Genomic DNA, 12,247 nt, shown 5'->3' on the forward strand with positions numbered 1-12,247 from the left:
TGTAAATTGTTTTCTGCCTCATTTGCCTTCAGGGGGCCACGATGATAAGAACCAGTGATATATCATACTGCCCTAGTGTGAAGACTGAATGAATAACCATTGAATGAAATCCTATTGCTTTGTTATGGATGCAGAAGGCAAAAGATGTACCATTCAGTTGTTCCTAGCCAGCAATTAACGAATCCCTGCTGAGATTCTTGAATGGATATGAAGCATATACCAATCCATGCCCACTTCCAAATCCCAACAGGGATTTGTTACTTACTGGCCAGAAACAACTGAATAGTACATCTTTTGCCTTCTTCACGTGTAACAAAGTAACAGGATTTCAGCCACTGTTTTCCAGCAACTCCGTCTGCCCTAGTCTTTTAATGGCACCTCTCCTTAGGCTAGTCTGCAAATGATTCTTATATAAACTGCCATAGTTCCTGTTGCAGTTTTGAATTTCTGGTAAAATTCCTTTTGCTACATAGTAGAAGTACAGAGATCCACAATGGAGAATAGCTATTGGTTCCATAGCTAGTCCTCCCCTTTCTCACTAACTGGTACTTAAAGTCTCAATAACTCACTCTGAGACATTTGTAGAAGAAAAAATAAAAACATGTCTTTATTTACAGTTGCTTGAAGTTATAGACTTGTGTATTGTGCTTTCTTTCTCAACACACATTTAGTAACCAACTGGAGAGATTAACAGTAAACAAACAACTGCTACCAACAGACTAAAGAGAGGGAAAGAAGTATTCAGAAAAGTTCCACCTCCATATAAAGAGCTCAGTCTTCTCTATGTTCTAGCTCCTCTCTGCTCTTCAGCCTGTTCCAGACTAAGCTACTAGCTGCCTATTACAATCTGATAATGGAGTTTTTTTTAAAAAACATTTTCTTCCATTCTGTAACTTAAGACTCTTCCAGATGCTTCTCAGCAGGCATGAGGGCATGCACTCTGAGAAGGCCTGTTCTAAGAATACAAATGCTAGTATTTTAAGCAATACCTTCATCACCATCACCACGAAAAACCCTGGATCTTTTGCTGTCAGAGTTGCTTGACTACAGGGCTGGCCCAAGAGATTTAGCTGTCTGAGGCAAGTTACTTGCACGGAAGAGATGTCTCCCCATCTCTACTGGTAAAATTACAGCAACAGCAAAGTAAATAACTAAAATTCTTTGCCTTTCCAACACCTATGAAGCAGCTTTTTCAACTCTGCCTAATGGTAGGGCCAGCCCTGCTGGGTTGTAAAGGATCTCAAGAGGCCATTCTGTGCAATATAAATCATGTAACGATATGCAGCCTACTTGTTTGAAAGAAGATTTTAGAATTATTTCTGGCAGATATATATTCTGACAAATACAACTTTCAAAATGACTTAAGGATGTAATATAATTTGCATTGTACACTTGAATATACAATACCTTAACATTTTCTAATAAATAGATTCTTTGGTTTCATACAAATTTCAGTGCATGTTCTATTTAATGTGTTATGGTATTTTCACCATCCATTTTTGAGTCAAGATTGCATAAGCCACTTTATGTGAATTTTATAAAATTTCCGCCTGAGAAAATAAACAAAACATCCTTAATGTATGTTGAAATAAAAATTCCCTTAAGTGTATTTATTTATAGTAATTGTAAGGTCACTTTCGAATAATTCCTTCTCCAACTATCGATATATATCAGAATATATCAGTAAAGAGATGCAAATGCCTAAAGAATCATTTTAGGGCCAATATGTCAGCTATCCACTTATTAGTCTCAGTTTCTTCACTAGGGATCACAATATTTTATGCAAAGTTGTGTGCTTACCTACTAGATTAATGCCAAACTAGCCAGCATTGTTCAGATACAGTACATGTGTTTGAAATGTTATTACTTAGGATGCAGTGAGCTGAAATCTTGCATAGGAAGTCTCACTAGAGTAGTGCTATTTGAATCAATGGAATGTATAGAGGAATTGCCTCATCAAATCCCCAGTGATTCAATGGGCCTACTCTAATGTGATTTACTAGGCTAAACAACAGGATTTAAAGAAGTGTAAAATGTTCAGCCCTGCTATTCCCCCCCCCCTTTACACAGGCACTAGTTCATGATATGGAATCCATATCCTGAATGATGGAATCAGTGTAGGATAGTAGGGTATGAGTGGAGTCACCCTGAAATGGGGAGAGAAATACCTTACCCACTCAAACCACAAACTGCCTCTGGGGAAGAATTAGGAGAAATTAATGATGTGAACCAAAGATATCTCTTTGTCAAAAGAGATTTTATGATGACTAGACTAAAGCTACAGAAACTGAAGTTTTGTATAGACCAGGCAGAGCGCAGCCGAACTATTCATTTCCCTAATGGGGGCATAAAAATAGGAACTATGCATCAGTACTAGAGTTTGTATTCTTATTATAGAAGAATTTAAATGTGACCTTACATGCACAGCCATTCAATATGCCTAGCGGCTACAGTTTAGCTATTTTTGCAATATACGTTTATGTATTAAGATAAAAAGAGCCATGCTGGGTTATTATACTGAAGGCATACTGTGCAGTGTTGTGACTATAAATGTAAGCATTAACTCACAGGTGCTGAGTATCAGGGACATCAGAGAGGATGTGCTGATCAGGAAGAAGATGCCACACATTAGTAGCACTGGCACAGGGTTTGGCCACAGTGTAGTATTATTGTTTTGGACTTCCTCTGGTTCATTCTGATATTCCTTGTTACAAACTTGAATGAATTAACCCAACGCTGGCACCTATGCATGGGGAAGGCATTTGTTCCTGGATGTACTGGGTCATCCCGGCATCACCCCTTCACACGCATCCAGAATTGCTCCCTGAGTCTGATTCCCAACAGAGTCTGTTGTCCCCTTTTGCCTGTCTTCTCCACAATCTCCCCTCTTCCCTCCTCTCCTCGTTTTACTTGCCCACTGATCTTAAGCCTTCACATTTTGGTTGCGAAGCTTGCTAATCTTCTTTTCCATGTTTGCACACAAGTGAAAAAACTTCTAATACTAAAAATAACTAAAAAGCAGAATGCAAGAACAGCTGATGTAGCAAGCAAACTAAACGGAGCAGCAGTAAGGCATGGAAGGGTGGACAATAACCAGGCGAAAAATGTCCCTAAGAAAATATCGTCAGATGAAACCCATCCACAAAGTGTACAGAATAACACAGTGTCAGGGTACACATAATCAAATCCAGGACATGACCAAACAAGAGAACAAAAATATGCCACCATTCAGTATGAAAAAGACAAAAAACAAAACAGAAAGCAAGGTTTTAGCCAACTTTCTGTTGACACTAGTTTCAGTCTTGTACTATGTAGACCCGGAAATATGCAGTACTGGAATGATGGGCAAAAGGAAAACACATTCTCAAGGGGGACAGGCTTGTAGTAGCAACCTCTGCCCTTACCTAGCTTTGAGGGTACAGATGGAAAAGTGAGTCAGAGAACCTTTCTTCCCTTCAGAGCCATATCCCTTTGGCGGGTGATGCATCCATGGCTGCATTCCAGCAGTGGGCAAAGCTAGTACCAAGAGAGGGCAGGCCAGCCACCCTTTTTGCCCTCTTTCTGACAGTGCATTCTCTCTCTGTTTATTCTCTCCTACCCCGCACCCCCTTAACAGCAGGCTGCTGAGCCAGGGACAGATGAGTCTTGCTAGAATATCAAATTGATTTCTTAGAAGAAGGCTTTCAATGCAGAGTGAGGGCTGCCAAAAAAAAAACCCACAGTAATCTCAAAAATAGACAAAGAAAGTTTGCCAATGGTGCCTAAAATTTCACCAGAAGCAAAATGTTAAAGCAACGTCTGTTACGGAAGCATGTTTGTGACAAAAATGTGCAAAATATTGAAAGGTTATACACCCTTTTAAATGGGGTGGTGGGGAGAACAGCTCTTTCTCGACTGCAAAAAGAACATGACAACATATTCATTCAAAAAATTAAAGATATCGCATATACAGTACTGTAAATGGAGTCCCCCTGAACAGAGGGAAACTGTCAAAATTGCCCTTCTGCTCTGAACAGGCTACTGGCCAGTATATCTTTATTTTAAAAAGTATGTGTCCATTTTGACATCACCATATGCTGTGAAGCTGTAGCACACCGTGTGCCACAGAGGCTTGAAATAACACAATATATGGCCAGTAAGATTTGTATGGGCTATTTCCTGACATAGTTGTAAATTGTTCCTGTACAACAAGTCTGTCTAACTTGGACAATCTTATGTAGCCAAACTGGATTTTCTTGTTAATTGTTCACAATTTAGAAACATCCGTTAGGGCATGAGTTGTTTATTTTGTCTCTCTCTTTGAAAGGGCTGTTATGTTCTCTGAGGTCTTGTTAGATTTCTTTTCCTGAAACAAAACTTTAATGAAGTATTTTTTTAAAAAAAAAAAATCCCTGCAAAGTGCTTTACCCAGTAGCTAAAAATAAGGTCAGCTTGAAGCCTAACCCACAATAAAAATCTTGCATTCCATTATCGACCTATTCTGGTGACGAATATAAGGAACGGATGTGTGCAATGTTTGATGTCCGTTTCAGCTTCAACACAAATATTTACACTTGTTCTGGTACTTTTTTCTTGTATGCTGTCAAATTAGTTCAGACTTATGGTGACCCTAAAAGAGTTCTCAAGATCTATCCAAAGAATGGTTCACTATTGCTACCCTGCACTGAGTTTCTGTGGCCAAGTGGGAATTTGAACCTAGGTCTCTTCAAGTCCCAGGGCTTGTCCAGACTGGCTATTTTGGGTGTGGGGTTGAGTGGGCTACAACAGGTCTGTTGAGGTTGTAGGGAGGAACAATTTGCCGTTTGGTATGTTCCTCCCATCCAAACAGCAAATTACCCCTTGCAGTGCTTCCCCTGATTGTCTGTGGTGGATCAGGGAAGTGAAATCATTTTTTAACATTGCTCCTCTTTCCCCTCTATTGGTATGTGAGACAGGAGGCGTGAGTGGTATCCCTCTCACCGGAGTGCCATCCTGTGGGAAGCTCCTGCCCAAGGGCGTTAGTTGTTATCTGTTTCAGTGAGAGCAAACTCTCCTGGCAGAGAAGCAGCAGCTTCTCTACTCATTCTGCCCTTTTCCTTTAGAGTTGGATCATAAGTTCAAAGACTTTCTCCAGCCAACCCTAGTGGCGATTAGGTAACCAGTATCCTGGTTACTCACAACATACGATGTAACCCTTGCTAAATTAATGAAAGAGTTCTCAAGGTGTTGCCTTTAGGCTCCGCTGGCTTGGACATCTGCTTGTCGACTTATTTGGAATTGCCATCCTATTGTTCTGTGATCACCCCCATCATTAGTTTTCCTTTTGCTCTGTGATCACCTACACCATCCCTCCTCCATACAGCAGAGAAGGAAGTACAAACCCAGCCTGTCTCATCCCCCAAAAGAACAGAGCAGCGAGGAACTGAAACAGAGGAGATAGAAGGAGGAATACAAAAGTTGACCGCTGAAGGGACTCGGGGGGAAAAGGCGGGAATGGAATGGAAGAAGAGGGTGGAGAAAAAGGCGAGGACAGTGGATATAAAAAGGAGGGAAGACCACTTACTGCTAGGTGGGGAGTGGGTCTGGATGGAGGATCCATGGACCGGAGCATGGGAAAGACTGAGAGTGCCTAAGGAGGAGGCCAATTATAGAAAAAGAAGGGAAATTCCACCACAACCATCTTATTGGGGAGAGGCAGAAGCCAGGAACTGGAGGAGAATGCTGAGAGAAGGAGAGAGGAGAGAGAGAGAGAGAGGAGAGAGAGGCTGGAATGGAGGGTGAACAAAATGAGGAAGGGATACAGGGAGGACCCTGGAAGACCCCACACACCTGAAGGATGTCCCGTGTGAAGTGATGGACGAGATGACAAGACCGTGCCCCTGCTGGAAGGTGAAGCAGAACAGACAGCGAACCTGAACTTCTTGACAGACTGGCTGGGTCCGTGAAACTCTGGTGAGAGAAACAAATCCCTGGACGAAGAATGGAAGCCCCTTCCCAACCCGTTGTCCGAAGGAGAAAGACGTTGGAACCATTTAGTTGACACTAGTTATTTGTTAAATACCTCAATAAATATCTCTCCTGTTTCAAAACAACAAAAAATCTCCTGATTTCTTTGAAGAAAGGAAGGAACCTAAAGTCGAACCCTCACATTGAACCATTCCATTTTCTCTCTTGCACCCTCCCTGCTTCCTTTTTCTCATTCTCTCTTTCCCCCACCCCCCTTTTCATGCTCTCTCTCTCAACTGCTAGAGGCTGCTATTTCCCAGCTAAACAGGCTAAACAACAAGTGTGCAAAAAAGAATGCATGTCCTATCACTGAGCCAGAAAGGTGCACAACAGCTCTTAAAGGGGAAGGATGGATTGTTCTAAGCAGAAACACTTGCAGACAAGGTCTTTTTTCCGATCAGGAGTCCATATAGGAGTCCAAGTTAGTGGTGCCTTGAGTTGCAAACTTAATTCATTCTGAGATGATGGTCATAACTCAAGTTGGTCGTAACCCAAAGCACCATTTCCCATAGGAATACACTGAAACACGATTAATCCATTCCGGCCATTTTTGGTTGTATCTCAAGGCACTGGTTGTATCTCAAAGCATTAGTTCCCATAGGACCTAATGCAAAAGCGGTTAATCCATCCACTAGAGGGAGACATTTTTAAAACCTAAGATTACCTCTAAGGTTTAAAAAAGGGCAGAAAAGGAGGGAGGGAAGGATCCTTTTTTCTGGTCGTATCTCAAAATGCCGGTCGCAAGTCAAAGCAAAATTCGGTGACCGGATCTGGTCATAACTCGAGTTGGTTGCAAGTCAAGACGTTCGTAAGTCAAGGCGCCACTGTAGTATATCTATATGCCAATGTGGACAGGACCCTAGTCTGTCACTCTATCCATAACACTATTTTGGTTTTTTTTTTTCTGGTACCAGGGAAATACAAACTCAGACAATTTTCAGATGTGGTGCTAAGATTATTTTTTACTACACCACAGTGTAGAAGCTGCTGCAGTACAGTCCTCTCCCACAATCATTCATGTAACTCATTCTTTTCATCCTTCCCCTCCCCCGTCCTAGGCCTAAGCTTCCTGTACAAAAAAGAAGCTACCATAGGGCTTCCTACCTGTTGTAGTTCTTCATGAGGCACCTTCTCTAGAGCCTAAAGGGCACAAAGACTACAACTCAGAGAAAGCATGGTAGCAGCTTCCTTTTTGTGTTGGAAACTTAGGCCCAAGGCAGCCATATAGCCTCCAAGGTAGGGCCTCATCCATGTGAACAAGATATACTTGTCTGTAGGTACGTTTCGGTGGGCTGGAACTCCTAGAATTCTGCATGGGGATTTCTTGGAGAGTTCTAGAAACTGAATTTTTTTAAAAAAGGTCCCCAGATGCAATATTCATGGATGTGACATTAACTAACAGGAATTCTAATTAAGACTCCACATCTAGAATCACAGGAACCAGATCCAAGAGCCAGCATGATAAAATGGTCAGAGGATTATATTAGGAATGGGAAGACCAGAGTTCAAATCCTCATTTGGCCCTGAAACTCACTGAGTGACTTTCAGCCAGCCACTCACTGTCAACCTCAACTACCTACAGCACAAAGCTGTTGTAAGGATACAAATGGAGAGGAGAATCACAAATATTGCTTCACACTCAAGACAAAATAGAAATGTAACAAACAAACAAACAAACAAAAAGTCATTGTCTTTCTGGCAGGAGAGTTCTTCCTGATAACCAGTATATGAGGCAATTGATCAGGTACAAAAACATTGGCATACAGAGGACAAATGGTCCTGGCGTTCCTGATATTAACCAGCAACACCAGAATTGCACCACAAGGAACCAACTCACACCCCACAATGCAAGTACGATAAAGGATGTCTTTCCCTTTTATGTCACAAAGGCAAAATGGTCAAGAGTCAGAAACAGAAAAAAGCAGCAATGGCCTTGTTGGCAGGAAACAATTTCCATATTCCATACTGAAATGGTACCTTTACTGCTTCACAAGAAAGGCACAACAAAGAATGCTGAGGCACAAAAAAATTGCAAGCTTTTGAGAGTATTATCGCTTCTTGGAGGGGGAGGCCTGATTTTAAATCCTTGTAGTCTGCATATGCTTTTACGATGTAGTAGAAGAAGTGTGCTTCAGGCAAAGGAATGCAACTCATCAATTGATACAGTGATGTTAGATTTCTCCTAAGATTGCCCATAGACTGAGGGTGCAAGTACACAGTGGATAAAATACAAATAGATCCACTGTAAAATCACACAAAAAAAAAACTACAAAGGAGTCTGCAGTGAAAGAGGAGTAAATCAGCTTTGTTTGCAATTTGTTAACCATTTGAATCTTCTCCTCTTTACACATGGTGCTTTGGTTAACTTGTTTCCCTCTTCTCTTTCTGTTCCTTTCCTTGCCTTTTAAAGACTTAATGTCCTAGCACTTAATGTCCTGAAACAACCTGCAGCAGTGCTTCCTGGGATGGTGGTTCTTCTATAGAAACTATAGGGCAATGGGACTACCACTACCAGGACGTACTGCAGCAGTTTACTCCCAGGAAGCAATGGGGAAGGAAAAAAGGCCTCAGGCTTTCTCTAGGTGTGTGAAATGTGTCTGCAGGTATGTGTTTGTGGACTGGAATTCAAAGACTTCTGCCTAGAGCAGTGGTTCCTAGGCTTGGTCCCCAGATGTTCTTAGACTACAACTCCCAGAAGCCTTCACTACTACCTATGCTGGCCAGGATTTTTGAGAGTTGTAGTTCAAGAATCTCCTTCATGGATTGCTGCCTTGTCGTGGCGAAGGGGCTTGAGTAACTCAGAGAAGCTATGGGCTATGCCGTGCAGAGATACCCAAGACGGACAGGACATAGTGGAGAGTTCCGACTAAACGCAATCCACCTGGAGCAGGAACTGGCAAGCCACTCCGGTATCTTTGCCAAGAACGCCCCATGATCAGAAACAAAAGGCTAAAAGATATGACGCTGGAAGATGGGCCCCTCAGGTTGGAAGGCGTCCAACATGCTACTGGGGAAGAGTGGAGGACAAGTACAAGTAGCTCCAGAGCTAATGAAGTGGTTGGGCCAAAGCCGAAAGGACGCTCAGCTGTGGATGTGCCTGGAAGTGAAAGGAAAGTCCAATGCTGTAAAGAAAAATACTGCATAGCAACCTGGAATGTAAGATCTATGAACCTTGGGAAGCTGGAGGTGGTCAAACAGGAGATGGCAAGAATAAACATCGACATCCTGGGCATCAGTGAACTAAAATGGACAGGAATGGGCGAATTCAGCTCAGATGATTATCATATCTACTACTGTGGGCAAGAATCCCGTAGAAGGAATGGAGTAGCCCTCATAGTCAACAAAAGAGTGGGGAAAGCTGTAATGGGATACAATCTCAAAAATGATAGAATGATGTCAATACGAATCCAAGGCAGACCATTCAACATCACAATAATCCAAGTTTATGCACCAACCAGCATTGCTGAGGAGACTGAAATTGAACAATTCTATGAAGATTTACAACACCTTCTAGAACTGACACCAAAGAAAGATGTTCTTCTCATTCTAGGGGACTGGAATGCTAAAGTAGGGAGCCAAGAGATAAAAGGAACAACAGGGAAGTTTGGCCTTGGAGTTCAGAACGAAGCAGGACAAAGGCTAATAGAGTTTTGTCAAGAGAATAAGCTGGTCATCACAAACACTCTTTTCCAACAACACAAGAGGCGACTCTATACATGGAAATCACCAGATGGGCAATATTGAAATCAGATTGATTATATTCTCTGCAGCCAAAGATGGAGAAGCTCTATACAGTCAGCAAAAACAAGACCTGGAGCTGACTGCGGTTCTGATCATCAGCTTCTCATAGCAAAATTCAAGCTTATACTGAAGAGAGTAGGAAAAACCACTGGGCCACTCAGGTATAATCTAAACCAAATCCCCTATGAGTACACAGTGGAAGTAAAGAACAGATTTAAGGAACTAGATTTGGTGGACAGAGTGCCTGAAGAACTTTGGATAGAGGCTCGTAACATTGTCCAGGAGGCAGCAACGAAAATCATCCCAAAGAAAAGGAAATGCAAGAAAGCAAAATGGCTGTCCAACGAGGCCTTAGAAATAGCAGAGAGGAGAAGGGAAGCAAAATGCAAGGGAGATAGGGAAAGTTACAGAAAATTGAATGCAGACTTCCAAAGAATAGCAAGGAGAGACAAGAGGGCCTTCTTAAATGAACAATGCAAAGAAATAGAGGAAGATAACAGAAAAGGAAAGACCAGAGATCTGTTCAGGAAAATTGGACATATTAGAGGAACATTTTGCGCAAAGATGAACATGATAAAAGACAAAAATGGGAGGGACCTAACAGAAGCAGAAGACGTCAAGAAGAGGTGGCAAGAATACACAGAGGAATTATATCAGAAAGATTTGGATATCCCGGACAACCCAGACAATGTAGTTGCTGACCTTGAGCCAGACATCCTGGAGAGCGAAGTCAAGTGGGCCTTAGAAAGCCTGGCTAACAACAAGGCCAGTGGAGGTGATGGCATTCCAGTTGAACTACTTAAAATCTTGAAAGATGATGCTGTTAAGGTGCTACATTCAATATGCCAGCAAGTTTGGAAAACTCAACAGTGGCCAGAGGATTGGAAAAGATCAGTCTACATCCCAATCCCAAAGAAAGGCAGTGCCAAAGAATGCTCCAACTACCGTACAATTGCACTCATTTCACACGCTAGCAAGGTTATGCTCAAAATCCTCCAAGGTAGGCTTCAGCAGTATGTGGACCGAGAACTCCCAGAAGTACAAGCTGGATTCCGAAGAGGCAGAGGAACTCGAGACCAAATTGCTAACTTGCGCTGGATTATGGAGAAAGCCAGAGAGTTCCAGAAAAATATCTACTTCTGCTTCATTGACTATGCCAAAGCCTTTGACTGTGTGGACCACAGCAAACTATGGCAAGTCCTTAAAGAAATGGGAGTGCCTCACCACCTTATCCATCTCCTAAGAAACCTATATGTGGGACAGGAAGTAACAGTCAGAACTGGTCATGGAACAACTGAGTGGTTCAAAATTGGGAAAGGAATACGGCAAGGCTGTATACTGTCCCCCAGCTTATTTAACTTATATGCAGAATACATCATGCGGAAGGCTGGACTGGAAGAAACCCAAGCCGGAATTAAGATTGCCGGAAGAAATATCAACAACCTCCGATATGCAGATGACACCACTCTGATGGCAGAAAGTGAGGAGGAATTAAAGAACCTTGTATTGAGGGTGAAAGAGGAGAGTGCAAAAAACGGTCTGAAACTCAACATCAAAAAAACTAAGATCATGGCCACTGGTCCCATCACCTCCTGGCAAATAGAAGGGGAAGATATGGAGGCAGTGTCAAATTTTATCTTCCTGGGCTCCATGATCACTGCAGATGGAGACAGCAGCCCTGAAATTAAAAGACGCCTTCTTCTTGGGAGGAAAGCGATGACAAATCTTGACAGCATCTTGAAAAGCAGAGACATCACATTGCCAACAAAAGTCCGAATAGTCAAAGCTATGGTTTTTCCTGTCGTGATGTATGGAAGTGAGAGCTGGACCATAAAGAAAGCAGACCGCCGAAGAATTGATGCCTTTGAATTGTGGTGCTGGAGGAGGCTCTTGAGAATCCCCTGGACTGCAAGGAGAACAAACCTATCAGTTCTAAAGGAAATCAACCCTGAGGGCTCACTGGAAGGACAGATCCTGAAGCTGAGGCTCCAGTACTTTGGCCATCTCATGAGAAGAAAAGAGTCCTTGGAAAAAACCCTGATGTTAGGAAGGTGTGACGGCAAGAGGAGAAGGGGACGACCGAGGATGAGATGGCTGGACAGTGTCTGCGAAGCAACCAACATGAACCTGACACAACTCCGGGAGGCAGTAGAAGACAGGAGGGCCTGGCGTGCTCTGGTCCATGGGGTCACGAAGAGTCGGACACGACTAAACGACTAAACACACACAGAGTTCAAGAATATCTGGAAACTCAAGGTTGGGAACCACTAGCCTAGATAATTCTTGGATCTGGAGTAAAACAATACACACATGAATGGCATATCCCTGACTTTAGCTGGAATTAGTTTTAAATGATGGGTCAGGTAAGTCACTAGGTAAAGTTACAATAGTGCAACTGTATGAACTTTACTTAGAAGTAAATCTAACTGTGTTCTATGCACTAGATAAATGTACACAGAACCGCAACCTAAGTCTATCATTCTTTGTCCTGCATAAATGCTCCTGATTTGTCACATATCAA

Source organism: Pogona vitticeps, chromosome 4 (genome assembly GCF_051106095.1).
Source record: "Pogona vitticeps strain Pit_001003342236 chromosome 4, PviZW2.1, whole genome shotgun sequence".
In the NCBI taxonomy this organism is placed as follows: Eukaryota; Metazoa; Chordata; class Lepidosauria; order Squamata; family Agamidae; genus Pogona; species Pogona vitticeps.